Consider the following 14,986-nt stretch of genomic DNA (forward strand, 5'->3'; position numbering starts at 1 on the left):
CCGCGTGAATATTCATCCCCTTTCCCGAATGCATAGAATTTCAAACGAAGTCCACGCAACCGGCCAGTACGACGAACGTATGATCGCACGAGAAACGATTATGCTTCCATCTTCTTGCGTCCAACATAAAACGGACACCGTACTTTGCTTCTCGACTCGGACTCGCGTTAGCGTAATGGACGAAGAGATTTTCGCGTGACCGAGTCGATCGGATTTGCCATTGGCATTCATAGAGACCGTTCGATCGTAGAAACTTCTTGGAAATACCTTGGAAAGATATCTTAATCGACGACGACAACACTGATTTGTATTATATTACTTACATATCGGTCAGGCCAAATTACTGCACTGCGGGTTTTTATGCATTTATGGGTAATTTAAAGGTTGAAAAACGCACAAATTCCACGTAATAAATAAATCTATAAAATATTTAAAACGTGGTGTTTCTTATAATTAGACTGCGAATACGTATGCAAATTCACATTTTTATGAATATAATTTAAAAAATGGAACCGAGATAGAAAACTATTTCACCTATGAAAAATATTATAGGGACTTTATCATACTATACTTTTATTTTATTACTATACTTTCTACGCATACTATACTTCTATTATTATACTGTACTTTTAATTACTATCACACTATATCCTAGATATTTTATACATTTTTAACGATTTTATTATTTACATTGTGTGCATTTTTCACAATTTAAATTTTTTATAAATATGTCAAATGTCCAGTCCAGTTATGATATGTAAGTAGGTAAAACAAATTTCTAGATCTAGGTACGATTTTTTAAATTATATTCATAAAAATGTTCATTTGTATAAATGTCTCCGTCCTGGTCATTACCCTCGAATTTCAACACGCTAATGTCTTCGTTACGGCCTTAGATTACGGAGAAACTAGGTCAGCCGAGGGTCTAACAGCTTCGAAAATATCGATCACAGGCTTGAATAACTTTTGATATCATTGTTGTCGATGTCGTTGCTCGATATTAGTGAAACATCGTCGCAAAGGGGGTAGATAACTGCTGAAGGAAAAAGGTTTAGGGATTATCTGAAGATGAGGTGAATGGTTCGAGGGGTTATTATGGGCTCTTAGGGTACGTGATGACATGGTGATTATCGCTGTTTAGATAATGAGAATAACATGTAAGAAGTATCTAACTGTGTAAAATGAAGGTGAAGGATCGTTTAATAGTAATTCAACATCATAGAAGATCACTAAATTTTAGTAATCATTTTACTATTAAACAAAAGAATTTTAATATGATTTAAAATAGAAACAGTCTATTAGGTTTAAAGATAGTCTTTATTGATAGTAAGTTGGAGAAATTTTGTCAAAGCCAAAGATATAATTATTAAGACAAACAATATTTTAATATTGTGAACAATATTCTAGCTCTAAAGCCAAAGGTAATTTTGCTAATATGTTACCAATTTAACAATATATTGAATTTTAAAACTACTTCCCTGTAAAAAATGGAAAATTCTATCGTATTCTTCCTGTATATTCTTCAATTATGATAACATCGAACAGTAGTTAAACAATTTGCTAAATAAAAATGGTAATTCAAAAAGGCTCGTATAACGCGCATAATATATTCATAATTGAAAATAAATGTATCGTAAATCTCCGAATACTTTCGTGATTCACTGTATATTTATACTACACACACATATTCATCCTAAAAAAAACCACCTAAAGGAGAAACTACATCCAAAACATTTTAATCGCTATGTCCACCAAACGAGTCGTAGATTGCTACCACGATGATACCACAATCAGTATATTCAGAGAGTTTCGGCCCAACTACTGAGTCGTGTTAAATCAGAGTTCCCATTTGCTTTGTGCTAAAGAGGTTTGCTTACCGCGTTGGTAGCCCGCTGCCACTATGTGTCCAATATCGCAATAATGTTTGCCACGTCTGCTCGTGTACGTCCCTGTGGTACGTCTACCTACACACATACGTACGATGTATGCCACGTGACAAGTGGCACGTGTGTAAAACCACACACGGCGAGGCCATTGATGCGCGGAGGCGGCGAAAGACGATAACATCGGTGTCGCGTGTATCCAGGCTCGATCTTAATATCCGCCACCGTGCAGCTACCTTAATTGGTATATTCTAGAGCTGTCAACGTGCTTGAATTATGACCATTTAATGTTTCTACATCGTGCACATCGTCGATTTTCAAGCAATTCAAATAACCAGACACCATTTTGTCTTCTTCCATCTCTGTTATCACGCTCCTCTTTATCTCTCACTTTGCTCGTCACTCGTTAGACACCACTCAGCTTTTTACCCGGTGGTACTTATCTGTCAATCTATCTGCGTTATCCTCTTCAAACCCCCAAACTCCTCGTTTCACCTTATTTTCCTCGATTTTCTCCCTTTCCGTCTATCTGTCTCCTTTCCTGTGGTTGCACCGCGTTTGCTCCTATCGTAGTCAATTTCAGCCGATAGACGCACACGACAGCTTCAACGTTTATACTGAGCTGCCGTGCATACCCTTAATATCCGCCAGAGCCTGTAATTAAGCCTCCATTCCCCATTAGGCTCGGTTCCTTGGCCACGGTTCCCCGGTTGAAAATCTCTTCGATCCCTTTTTTTCCATGGATCCGGAAAGACCGGGTATCCTTCCTACGATCAGCAGGAATTATCTTCTTGCTCTAGCGTTCCGCGTTCGCTTCTTTTGCCAAGTTTTTGCTGCTCTTCACTTGGCCTGTATAATCATTCGTCTACTATGCAACGTTCTTCGACGGAACGAAGACGAAGGCGGACGTTAGTTAGTTTTCATGCGAATTCTGTGAACGATAAGAAATTTTATATCGTGTTATAACGTATAGATAAACTCGCGTTGGTTAATTAAAAATTATTTTATGACGAATAGTTTATTTCGTGCGTGTTAATCGATTAGAATTAACTCAAGATTATTCTGAATAATAGATTTTTATACATAAGAGTTGATCGAATTATTATAGTACAATGATGTTAGAAATTTGGCAAAATTTTTAGGAAATACATCTAGGACGATCTCTTATAATTTTTCTTCCCTCATTTTTCGACAAATAAGTTTCTTGTTTTACGTGATATAGAATACAATATAGTGTGCAATAGAATGAAAAGAATACGAGCTTTTTATATTTTTAAATTTAACATTATACCAGAATTATTAAACCAATGAATTTTCAAAAAAAGTATGTGCTGTGAATGGAAAAGATTCTTTATATCTGTCATAAAAAAAAATACAGAAAATACAGATGTATCTTGCTGATCGATAGAAAAATACAAACTTCTTTATTTATATTTTAAGTTTCCATTTCCTTATTGTGGAATTCTATTCCTATCACAAATTCTATTTCTTCGCTATCATACACTAATACATCAAAGGCACCCAATATATGAAAAACCTGCAATTTACCATAGCAACAGAACTCTAACGAGAGAGCGTTAAGTAAATCCTCAAACGAATCAGAAGCAAAACGAAAACAATTTTTCGATTCGCCTTGTGGAAATTGACTCGATGGAAAGTTGATAGATCCCAGGAACGACGTGCACAAAGGTAGAGCGGACTTGATTCGGTGTCCGGCAAGGAGATAGCCGCGACGGCTCGCGACGAAGCTGTAAGAGTGGGCGGAAACTCGCATCGGTCGTCCACCATCGTGGTCCTTTGCCAGCTCGAAATTGGATATTGAAAGTCCGCGAAGTATTGCAATCAACCTCCGATTAATTGCGTCCTTTGATTTACACGCGCATCTCGGTAGAGAGGGAATTTTATATAAAAGTTGATCTGGACGATTCCATCTGCGCTTGCTGGATGGGGCATGCAGACGAGGAAAATAAAAAGAGAATGGAAAAAAGATGGAAGCTTTTCAACTTTTTTGCAACTTTTCTCCGCATTTTGCTCAAAGGCGGCCGTCTTTCAGAGAAGCAAAAAAAGAAATGGGCAGGAAGGGTGTATCTGATGAGCGACTCTCGACGCGGAATATCTTCTTGAATTTTCGCGGACAAGTTGTTCGACAGGGGAGAGAAGAAATGAAAAAATCGTCGAAGAAATCGGAGTCTTTTTTCATTCGGTTCTCGGACGTGGAATTTTATCGCGGTACCCTGTCTCTCTCCCTGGACGATAGTTACGATATCTCTTCGCGGAAGATTCGCAATTAAAAAGTCGGCAGAGTGACGGCGGTGGCAACCCTCCCACGGGGAGTGACGGTTCATCGAAGTTTCGCCTTATATTGACACGAAACGAGGCGAGATTATGCTCCCGCTCGGATGGAGTCGCTGAAAGACGACGGTTCGACGATTCCTCGATAATTCCTGCTCTCGTTTAACGGATTCTCCGAGGGGGGGAATGTTTCCGGATGTGTACGAGTTACTTGTTTTTTAAGGGGAGTGGAATGCCGCGATATCGAGCAACTTTCCATTCGATGGCTCGACAGCGGAATGTAAGTTTCTTTCGTGTAAGTTACGGTACGCTTTGCGGTAGTTTCCTATGGAATATTCAAAGGTTAATTTAGGAATATGGAGAAACAACAGGGTCTCAGTTTACTGAAATATTTCTTTTATTTAATTATTAAATAAAAGAATTGAAAAAATCCTGTTGCTAATTAAAGTATATTTGTGCAGGTAAGTTGGGACAAGAATTGATCTTTTAATATTTTTTAGTTGAAAATTATTTCAAATGATCGTTTCTTACCGACGCGCGTTTCTCGAAACGAGTCAGTCATTTAATTAATCAGAATTAGTCTTTACAGAAAAGGTTACCTTTTCATGCTTTCAAATTTGTATTCCTTTTATAGAGTCTCATACAATATACAAATTGCAAAAGATCCTACAGTTTTTCTCACTTGAAATCCCTTTCAATTCGAGAGATCAAATTCGTTGGGAACAGAGCTTAAAAGCAAGTAAAGGTACCCTTTAAATATTTAATACCTTAGAACACATTGGCGTTTCAAAAAGACGAACCAGGTGTTAAATTCCTCGTCGAGGATAGCGCTCGACTTCTCGTCCGATTCTCTCCTGTTCAAAATTCAATATTCCGGAAAACACGTCGCCGATATTATGATATTTCTAAGCTCATAATACCGTAACACCGCAGCATGACGGGTACACTCGGTAGGAAAGGGTCGATGTCGGAGAGAAAAAAGAGGTTCGAACGAGACAGAGGTCGAGGGCCAGGAAATGGTCCCATATTGGAAGACCTCTAATACAGAGTCACTTCCTCCTCGCCATAGCTGCTGCAAACATACTGAATATAATTTAATATCTACATAGCCGTTATCATAACGGGTGACTCGGTACGTATCGATTCAATTTGCTGCTACTTGTTTCTTTGCATTCTCTAATATATCTTTTTTCGAGCGAATAGAAAATGGAAATAGGGAATTTGAAATATCATATAATAAACACAATTTATAGCGCTATACAGTAATATCCCATTTATGAATCTATCGCAGATGGAATTCCATTTTATACATATAGAAAAATTTGTTTATGCTTCGCTGAAGATATAAAAATATAAAAACACGAGAACTGTGTAATTAGATGAAAAGTACAAATATTACGGTACTTTCGTGATTACTTCTCTCCAGGATACTCCTCGAAAATTGGCATAAGTCCGTACAACAAATTTCAATGAAGCCAATAACGAGCTACTTTCGCCCATAGAAAATTACAACGGAAGAGACTTTTAACCGTCGTGCCAGGATATAAAAGTATAAAAATTGTATTAATATGATTGAAAATACAAATACTACAATACGAATTTCTATTCGATTTGTGATTAGTCTCTCTTCAAAGACACTCTTCGAAAACCAAAATAAATCTGAACAGCGAATCCCGGTGAAGCCGGTAACGAGCTTCTACATCTTCCAGCGGAAAATCCACCATAAAATTCAATCGAAGAAATACACCATGGTGGTAGTTCCATTACTGGTCTAAATAGACGCTACGTAGGTAATTACCCCGTTAAATCGGTCGAGCCGAAGAAGAAGTAAAAGGAAGGAGGGGGCGTTGAAGAGTCTCGACACGTCTTTCATCCTTCGAACCAGTTAAATTGAATTTACACGACGTCGTATACAGAAGAGGGCAAGAAAGGCAATGGCTATTTCACCTGAGGGATGCCTTTAAACCGAAACGTGCCGCGATAATGTAACACGGGAGCCGGATAATGGAACTTATGATATATCATGGCGGCGGTATGGATCGGATGATCCCGCATTCACCCCATCGTCCTCTCCTAACGTTGTAATATCTTCGTACCAAGAGGCTTTTACTTGACAATGACGTCCCAGCAAATTAAAATGTATATGCAGCGAAACAATGGCTTCTCCGTGCTTTCATTTCTTTTCCTTCTTCTCGTTACTGTATGTAAACTGCACATGTTTATGCATTTATGAAGAATTTCAAAACGTGTAAGTGTACATAATATGCATAAATATGTAAAATATTTGAAATAAAGCGCTCGCTATAATGTTTAGAACGCGGAGCTAAATTTACATTTATAAAAACACGAAATTGTCACGCTCTATGATTTTCCAAAGGAATGTTCTTTCTAACTTCTTTATTGCAAACAAATGTTAACATGTTAAAAGAAGTTTTGGCAGTGAAAGAAGTAAAATACTGTGAACACCGTACTACACTAGCTATAGAGGGATGCACACGAGAGACAGTTCTCTAAAATCTTCACTTAATCGTTTATCTCATAGACATCCTTCAACGAGTCCTACACTATCCTAATGCCTAAGGATGGGCCTTAATGATAAATCCACTGATAATTCCCAAACAAAGTGCACTTTTTCTTCCTTTCCTTTCCCTTTTCCTTTTTCACAAGGAAGAGAGGAAGAATTTTAAGAACAATCGTTATTGTTTTGTCATTAAATATAGTTCCTTATATCCTATATCATATGCAAACAATCCAATATTCCCAGAAAATAAATAATAAAGAGTAATAATGCGGAAAGGTAATAAACAACACGTATAAAACTTAATAATTATCTCTTTCGTTGTTGCGTTCCCGCTTTTTAAGCCGGCGAACGTGATGTGTAATAAGAAAATGCGACACACAAGAGGAACGCGGCGATTATAGGTGAATTAACCATTCGAATCTACGGGAACGAATACGCGTACAAATCGTAACAGCCGCAGAGTTAAGCTCCATTCATCCGTCGTTGAACGCCGCAACTCCTGGCTCCGCCTCTACCGTGGCTACGTGAGATCCGGCGTCACCGCAGGGCTTAAACGGCTTTAAGGATTTCTCTGAAGGCGTGAAACGTGCCCCCCGTCGTCCTATGAACCCGCGATTCTCTCTTTTTATATGCAATGAAAATTCCTCCCGCCGTTCTGCTAACTTCAACCGTTGCTTGATAATAAAATTTGTCCGTGAAAATAAATAGCTGGTGGCCACGAAGAGAAGATGTGACGAGAACTTTGACGATAACCGCGTCCAGACGATTGTATCGTTTTTATTTTTCGTTTTAAAGCTTCTATCGTTCGACCTGTTAACTGCGAAGTTTCGTTTCAAAAATCCCTTACGAGGTGCGCAGGTAAAATCAAGCAATGACAAGTATACACATCGACCGCAAAGTAAATGCTTCTATTACAAATTTTACGAAAAATGTAAAACAAAACGAGAGAGGATTACATTTTTATTCGATAAAAAATTAACAATCGATCGTTGAAAAAAAATATTGCCATTAAAAACTTAAAAATTGCCAAAAAATGATAAAGTAAAATACATGAAATGATTCGGGAAATAGCCGATATACACAGTAAAGTACACAAAACAATTCTTATATTTGTAAAAATGTGAAATCCATGTCAATGTATTTGCTCTTCTTTTTATTGGTTTTTATTAATCTTTCATATTGTAACTATAGAAATTCTTTATTAACACGTTTACTGTATTATTTATATCTACTCAATTCTTAATTATTAATCACCAACGCGAACTCTTACTTCCACGGTTTTATTTCGTTTTATATTTTACTCCTTTTCCTTCTGCCAGTTTATAAAAGAATGTGAGATAAGATTGTTAAAAGAATGCGAGAGTTCCGAGTTATGAAGTAATGTAGCGCGTCTGGCTACAAACGATCCGTTTTCACTTGCTTCTCTACTTCAGTCTCCCCTTCTTCTTGCATAACCGTGAGAGTTCAGATACTTTCGTAATGAGGGAAAGAGATGGTAAAGAAGAATTTTCTCTTGTTTCATTCTACTACATCTCCTTCTCTCCATTCCAAAAACCAACTTATATTTGACTATTATAGTACGAATATTGTTACACTAGATACGATCAAAATTTATTTAGTATTTTATATAATTTCTTATACAGAAATAAATCAAAACTATGAAATAAAATTTATTTCCTCAAATACTCAATCTATTTTTTCACCAACTTTTTTCCAAATTTGATCTCACATAAGAAAAATACTCGAATATTCTGATCATTGCGTCGAATAATTATCATAAATCTTTTTAACATTGATATACGTAACCTATAGCAGCATTCTCCTTTTCTGACCTCCTCTTGAAAGTAATTAAGAATAGAAGAAAGCTTGAATGGACAGTGTTGGCCACGGCGACCTTCGTCTGCTATATCAAAACAATCTTCCATCACACTTTCAGTTCACACTTTCTAAATCAAGTTATATTTCATACACTATTTACCGTTCAATCTCCCGAACACACAACCTCATATATCAGGAAGAACGGAAAAAAGGAAAGCAAGAGAAAGAAGCAAATCCCAACATGCATCTAAGAAATCTCGAAACTTTCTCCTCGGAAAAATCCAGTCTCCCGAAATCTCCGCGACCAACGAGATCCACGTACAAGTCAAGAGACATTCCCTCTCGAAACTCGAAGCTCCTAAACCCTTAATGCTCCCCGACGCCTGGAATCCATCTAGTATATCTCTCTTCTGGTCCATTCCCTAGCTACTAAACCATTCCTTTGCTGCGTGTAGAAGCTCGAATCGGACGAATATAACGCAAGAACGAGATCTCTCGATGACGACGTGAGGTTGTCACTAGGAGCAAGTCACACCTCAAAGAGTGCCAAACGTCGAAACGAAGCAGGAAGCGAGCCACCGCCTTCAAGGGATTCACTCTCTGTCCTCGTCTTCTCGCGCCACATTAACCTTAACGACCTTTTAGCCAGTTCTTTTTTTGAAGGCGGTCCGCGCGTCAGGAAGGGCGGATTTTTTCCTGCCAGTTTCTGAGATTGCCGTGTCGCCAGCTCAGCGCCTCTTAATGTTGCCTTTTTCCTGTCTCGACGCGACATCCACCCAGTGTCTGACGCCTCCCGATTTCCTCATTTTTACACTCCACTTTTGATGTACTATTAGCGCTTTTTCCTGCCACCTAGATGCCTATGTAACGTCAGTGTGATGTAACTTGGGCTACTGAGTTTTTGGAGCAGTCGAGAGGGATGAGAATTTGGAAATTTAAATATGAGGTTGGTTGAAAGTATTTCAGTTATCAATATTTGAAAGAATAGTAATCTACTTTATAAGTAGACAGGTAGAAAAACGCAAGGATGTTAGAAATGTATTGTATATTGAAAAGTTTATTGGAAGAATAATTTAGCTTTTGAAAGACTGTGAAAAGATAATTGTTGAAGAGATTGGCAAGTTTCTTGAAATTTTAGTTGGTTTCTGGCGATGTTTATGGCGAATATCGACTTGATCTGAGAAATTGTATTCTGCATAACCATGATTACCAAAAACAAGTTGAATAAAGATTCCACACTGTATATTTCTATACTCTTCCCGCGCTGCAGCTATTAATTACAAGAAAGCTTTTGATGGGCGGGTAATTATCTTTTAACGACGTTCTAGCCATTTGTTTCGCGAGGAAACGATGGAAAGAGATCAAATTATAAAACGTAAAAAGTGTTCCTGATTCGGGGGGATATATCGCTCCGATGACACGATCAAATTATTATGAAAGATAAACAGTGAAAAATAAGCGAGATCGACTTAAAATGATTAAAACGTACGTGAATAAAACATCATATTCAATTTATGGTTTCTACGGGAGATTGCGCGATATTTCATGGTATTACCTGCAGATTTCTGTTACACGGGATTAACAAAACTCGCTGTTTACTGACTAAAGTGCACGCCTTTTAAACGACGCACACGCGCACCACACTGAATACACACTTTACAATCTTGTTTTTCCTGTTCACCGAGAGAAGTATTAACACCGGATGACGCTGGTCGCCAAACGTTTCCCCCGGTTAAACCTCCGTGCGCACACAATGCTCTTCGTACGCCACCGAGGCACTTTTGTTACGCAAAACGAAACGAACATTGTCGTGAGTAATAATAATTATGAACTGTGAGATGCCTGTATTTATTATACGTTAAAATAAATTCCACTCTTTACCCTTCCGTGCATTTCATTTTAATTCCATTATATTCTTCGTCTTGTTCAACCTATTACACATTTTATAATAATTATTATTATTAACTATATTTTATAATTATCGCTATTCTTTATCATTTTGGCAACGTCATTTAAAGAATATTTATGTTAAACGATGGGATCGATTAACTATAATAACCGTATATATTGTAGCATTTACATATTAATTAATTAGGTCCAAGTATATGAAATTATTCATTACTAAATTATTAAACAAAAGCTTATTTCTTGAACTAAAGTACATTTTTAAAAAAAATATTTAAACACCGCAATCGTGTCATAAGCTTACGCTTACTAAATAAGGAACATTTTTTTCATTTAACTTACAGAAAAATCTGATATAATTCTCAAACTTACAAAAGTAGAAAGCATGGAAATTCTTAATTCCCCGAGTAAGCTAAAACGAAAAAAGGCAAAGACCCTTAAGATATTTGCCAAGAACGTTTACTGTGATTGTTTCTGTAGATCTGAAGGGCGATTTCATCTCTAGTGTTAAAAGTACGTCCGATAATAATGCAAATCGGAAAGGATCTAGTGACACGTACCGGTCGGAACATCCTAAGATAGTTTGCAGTACGTGTAACGTCCGTTCTTACGACGTTTCACGAGCCAGCTGAAAATTTTTCCCGTTTTCGCCTCTAGCTTTGGTCGGAATCTCGTTTGCAAAGAACGCGCGTAGAATATCAAGAGACAGAGACGACTGGAATAGAGTTTACATGACCTCTTTCCTTCCATGACTTCCTACAAAATATCCTTGCAACACAATCGACAGTAGCACGATCGAAAATTTTCCAAAATGAATCTACATTGGATGAATCGAAAATGAATGCATCTTCGTTAATCATCATCTATTATAGCTTCCAGAACAAATGAATAAAAGATAATTAAGATTTAAATGAAATATTATTTTAGTATACACGATGATGATGGTTAAAAATAATTTCCAAAAGTTTCCATTGCGATATACGTAATATTGTTCAATAGAAGCGCTGCATAAGCATGGAATTGAATGGCGGCAATATCGCAATTGAAGTTCAACGTTGTCACGATTTCGAAGCACGGAATTCGCAAAAACAATTACTCGGCATTATTGAAATTAATAAATGCCCAATGGACAGATAGCAGCCACATCAGCAATATTAATGAACATTAATAATTCGAATGTCCATTGTAATTATTAGTTGCGGAATTTAATAGAACTCTAAAGAAGGTCGTACATTCGTTTTGGATTAACGCGGAGTTAATTAAATCAATTACGATACGGATATTTATTCCCACAATATTAGAAATACGTTATTGCGCCGTTTAAAATGCATTATTGCATGAAATATAAAACAATTTATACTAGTGAATCGCTCAATCAGGATTTCAAACAACTCTTACGCCTTTTTCACAAATTTCAATATTTTCTACATATTTCATCCCTTTCGTATCTTCCGCATAATAAAAACAAATGTTCTTCTATGTTATTCCATGCGTAATAAACTTTAAAAACTACTATCGCACAAGAAAAAAGGATGAATTTACTTTCCTAAATCTCTCGATAAAACTCCCAGACGACCTTTAAGCTTCCTTTTTACAACGTACAATATCTTCCACGTATTCCATATTCCATCGAAACCTACTTAACGAAAACAAATTAAAAATGCTGCAACCGAGCAACTGATGCTTACATTACTTACACGCGTGGTCAGAAATATTAAACGGAAAAATAAAAAGCGAATCTTTACGAAGAGAAAAAAACACTCGCCTTTTACGTGTGCAAAAATTTTATCAAATAAAGGATCATCCCTTTACAAACAAACGAAAAAAATAAAAGGGAGAACGCAGACGTGTACAAAAAACAGAAGCGGGAGAAAAAGAGCTCTTCGAACGAGCTGTTGAGCCTGGCCACAGGACTCGGCCAGAAAAAAAGAGAGAGACGGAGAGAGAGGAGAGTTGGGTTGGCCGAGATTAAAAGTGAAAAATCGCTGCGACTTGGCCGTGCCCTTTAAAGCGGCCAAACAAAGCCGCGACCCTCCGGTTAAAAAGCGGCGGAAACACTATAGAGTCGATGTGTTCCGGTATCTACGCGCGTGGCCCGTTTCCTTGTAAATTATCCGCGTGACCAGGCCCGCCGCGTAAACTCGCGCACGAATAAATTCATTTGTTATGAGAGAACCTCGTGGCCGGACGTTATCGGATGAAACGCGTCGGAATTGCTTAACGAAACGGAATAGCCGTTCGCTTATCCCTCGTTCCAGCCCGTCTCTCGCTCTCCGTCGTTTTGTTTCCTTCCACCCCTTCATGTTTATCCCAACCTTCTCGCTTCACCATTATCGTTGCTCTCGAACTATTCCTGACTTTTCTTTCCTTTTTTTTAGATTATTTCAGTTTTTATTAGAACGTTTCATTTAGACTATTTATATTATCTTCTTTTAGATCGATTTAATTTTCGAATTTGTTGGTTCATCAAATTACTCTTTGAACTTCTTTCACGTTCGCTCGATCGAACACTCTTTATTGGAATTTCGTCTTTGTTTGTTCTTCTCTGTTTTTTTTCTCTCTCTTTTTTTCTTCAGTTGCTTGTAATCGTACTAAATGATTGTACGGGCTATTAGCAACATAAAGGAATCATAGACATAAAAGGAATGGAAAAATCATGTGGGATGATAGATCAGTATGAATTTGAAGTATTTTAAGCAAGTTAATAACTTTTGTACATACTACTTGCTTTATGGTAGTTAAAAAAAGTACTTGCGCATACCCCTATCTTCCGGTGAAGTATTTTTTTAATTCGATTTTATATTTCATTTTTACAGTACCAATTTTCTGTAGACATACAAATCTACTACTAAATGATAGGAAATTTAATTAATATACTTATATATGTTTTTAATTTCATTTAATATACTCATATATGTATCAATATTAATTCTTTTAACTTTAATAGATTTTTAAATTAACAATTTCTTTCAATTCTATATATCTATGATGATTCTAAATTTTTGACACGTAATGTACATACCGACAACACAACACTTCTCCGTTTCCGTTTCTCCTTGGATCAGCCTGTTCCATTGGTATCGCAACCAAAATCGGTATATAGTATCGTGATTAGACAACAAATTTTAATTATCATACCGCGAGTGAGTTGCCGCTCGAGCGAAATTAATCGCACTAGCCAACGAACAGGAAATCGATACGCGAGGGTGGCGGAATCGTCGGAAATTCGATTGCGCGAAACGTAGTTCGGAGCAATTAGGTCGCGCTCGACGATGGAATTCACGAAGAGGCCACCTTCAAAGACCACCGTCAAAGACGTAGCTTGGTCGAAGGCACGTGGTAAAGTCTCGAAGTGCCGGTTATATCGTTGTAAAACAGGAGAGAATGTACGAAAATAGATGTGTACTAGTAAATGTGAATAGTGTGTGTAGAATAGAATAGAAATAATTCGAATAATAGAAATATGTTTGCTTAAAAATATTTATAACAAATGTCATATACGTACATATGTACAATGATTTATTAATGTTCAGATATTACGGTGTTCCATTATTGGTTTATACGTGTACCTATGTATACATTGTATAAATATGTAATATGTATGTTATGTAACTGTAACTAGAACTATGAATTCGATATTTTACATTTAACAAGTACATAATATCGTAACTATCTGCAATAATTTATCTTAAACTCGGGCGTATTAATTTTATCAATAATTGGTCAGTAAACATGAATACAATCGCGATCCCTTTCAATTTCATCAGCATTAAAAAAAGGCACCATTGAATCTTTCACAAAAATCCGCGAGCCTCTCGGAACCTAATGAACAGAAAAAATTTGACAATGTTATACGGTCGTTCCCCAATTTGCACCTTTATACTCGTTATTTTGAACATCCCCCGAGACGTGGTTCCTTTTTTCACCAATTAACAATTAAAACAAATTCGTGCAATTCTTTCACACCGCCTACACAACCCCACAAGGCGGCACAAGCGATAAAGCCGAGGGAGAAAGAGGAGCGAGAGCGAGTTTAATTAGTGCCAAGGCCGAGGATCGGTCGAAAACTAATTAAATCCACCATGAGCAAATGAATAACAACGTGCATCAAGGCGAAATCGTGGACTTTCGTGGGAGATTGACGATCGAATTCGCTTGTTATGGATAGGTAGATACCCTTCCGGCTATTCACTATCGTCGCTTCCTGACGAAACGTTCGTGGGTAAATATTATTATTCATGGCCGCGTATCGTATTACGATGAAACGTATTTCTATGGGGTGTACACGGGCGTCACGAAATCCTATCAGCGTATTTACGTCAGCGGATAAGGAAGATTATACACTGTGTCATGAAAGAGATGTTACATTTTTGTTTTATCGTCATTCCATTTCTCGGCTGATATATTACACACCGTGCTGTATTCGTTCGATTTTATCATAATAGAAAGTTATTATCGATATCGATCACCGGGATTATGTTCAAAGGTAGTGACACTAGAAAGGAAGACGCCTATGCAAATCGAGCCATTGAACGATATTATTCGACAAGAAATTGAACGAATACTA

The 14,986-nt window shown here is 37.2% G+C and overlaps 1 protein-coding gene across 2 annotated transcripts in view; it reads right to left on the bottom strand.

The window, feature by feature from the left end:
- Positions 1–1,298: 1,298 nt before the first annotated feature.
- Positions 1,299–14,986, bottom strand: part of P5cdh1 (delta-1-Pyrroline-5-carboxylate dehydrogenase 1) — a 56,270-nt gene continuing 42,582 nt past the window's right edge. Inside the window, exon 8 of one of the 2 annotated variants that reach the window (XM_072016292.1) lies at positions 1,299–2,814. The gene's annotated coding sequence lies outside the window, so the exon portion shown is untranslated. Of the gene's footprint in view, positions 2,815–14,040; positions 14,242–14,986 lie in introns of those variants that run through there. The other variant, XM_072016289.1, reaches the window with a different exon arrangement.

This window comes from Bombus fervidus, chromosome 14 (genome assembly GCF_041682495.2).
Source record: "Bombus fervidus isolate BK054 chromosome 14, iyBomFerv1, whole genome shotgun sequence".
NCBI lineage: Eukaryota > Metazoa > Arthropoda > Insecta > Hymenoptera > Apidae > Bombus > Bombus fervidus.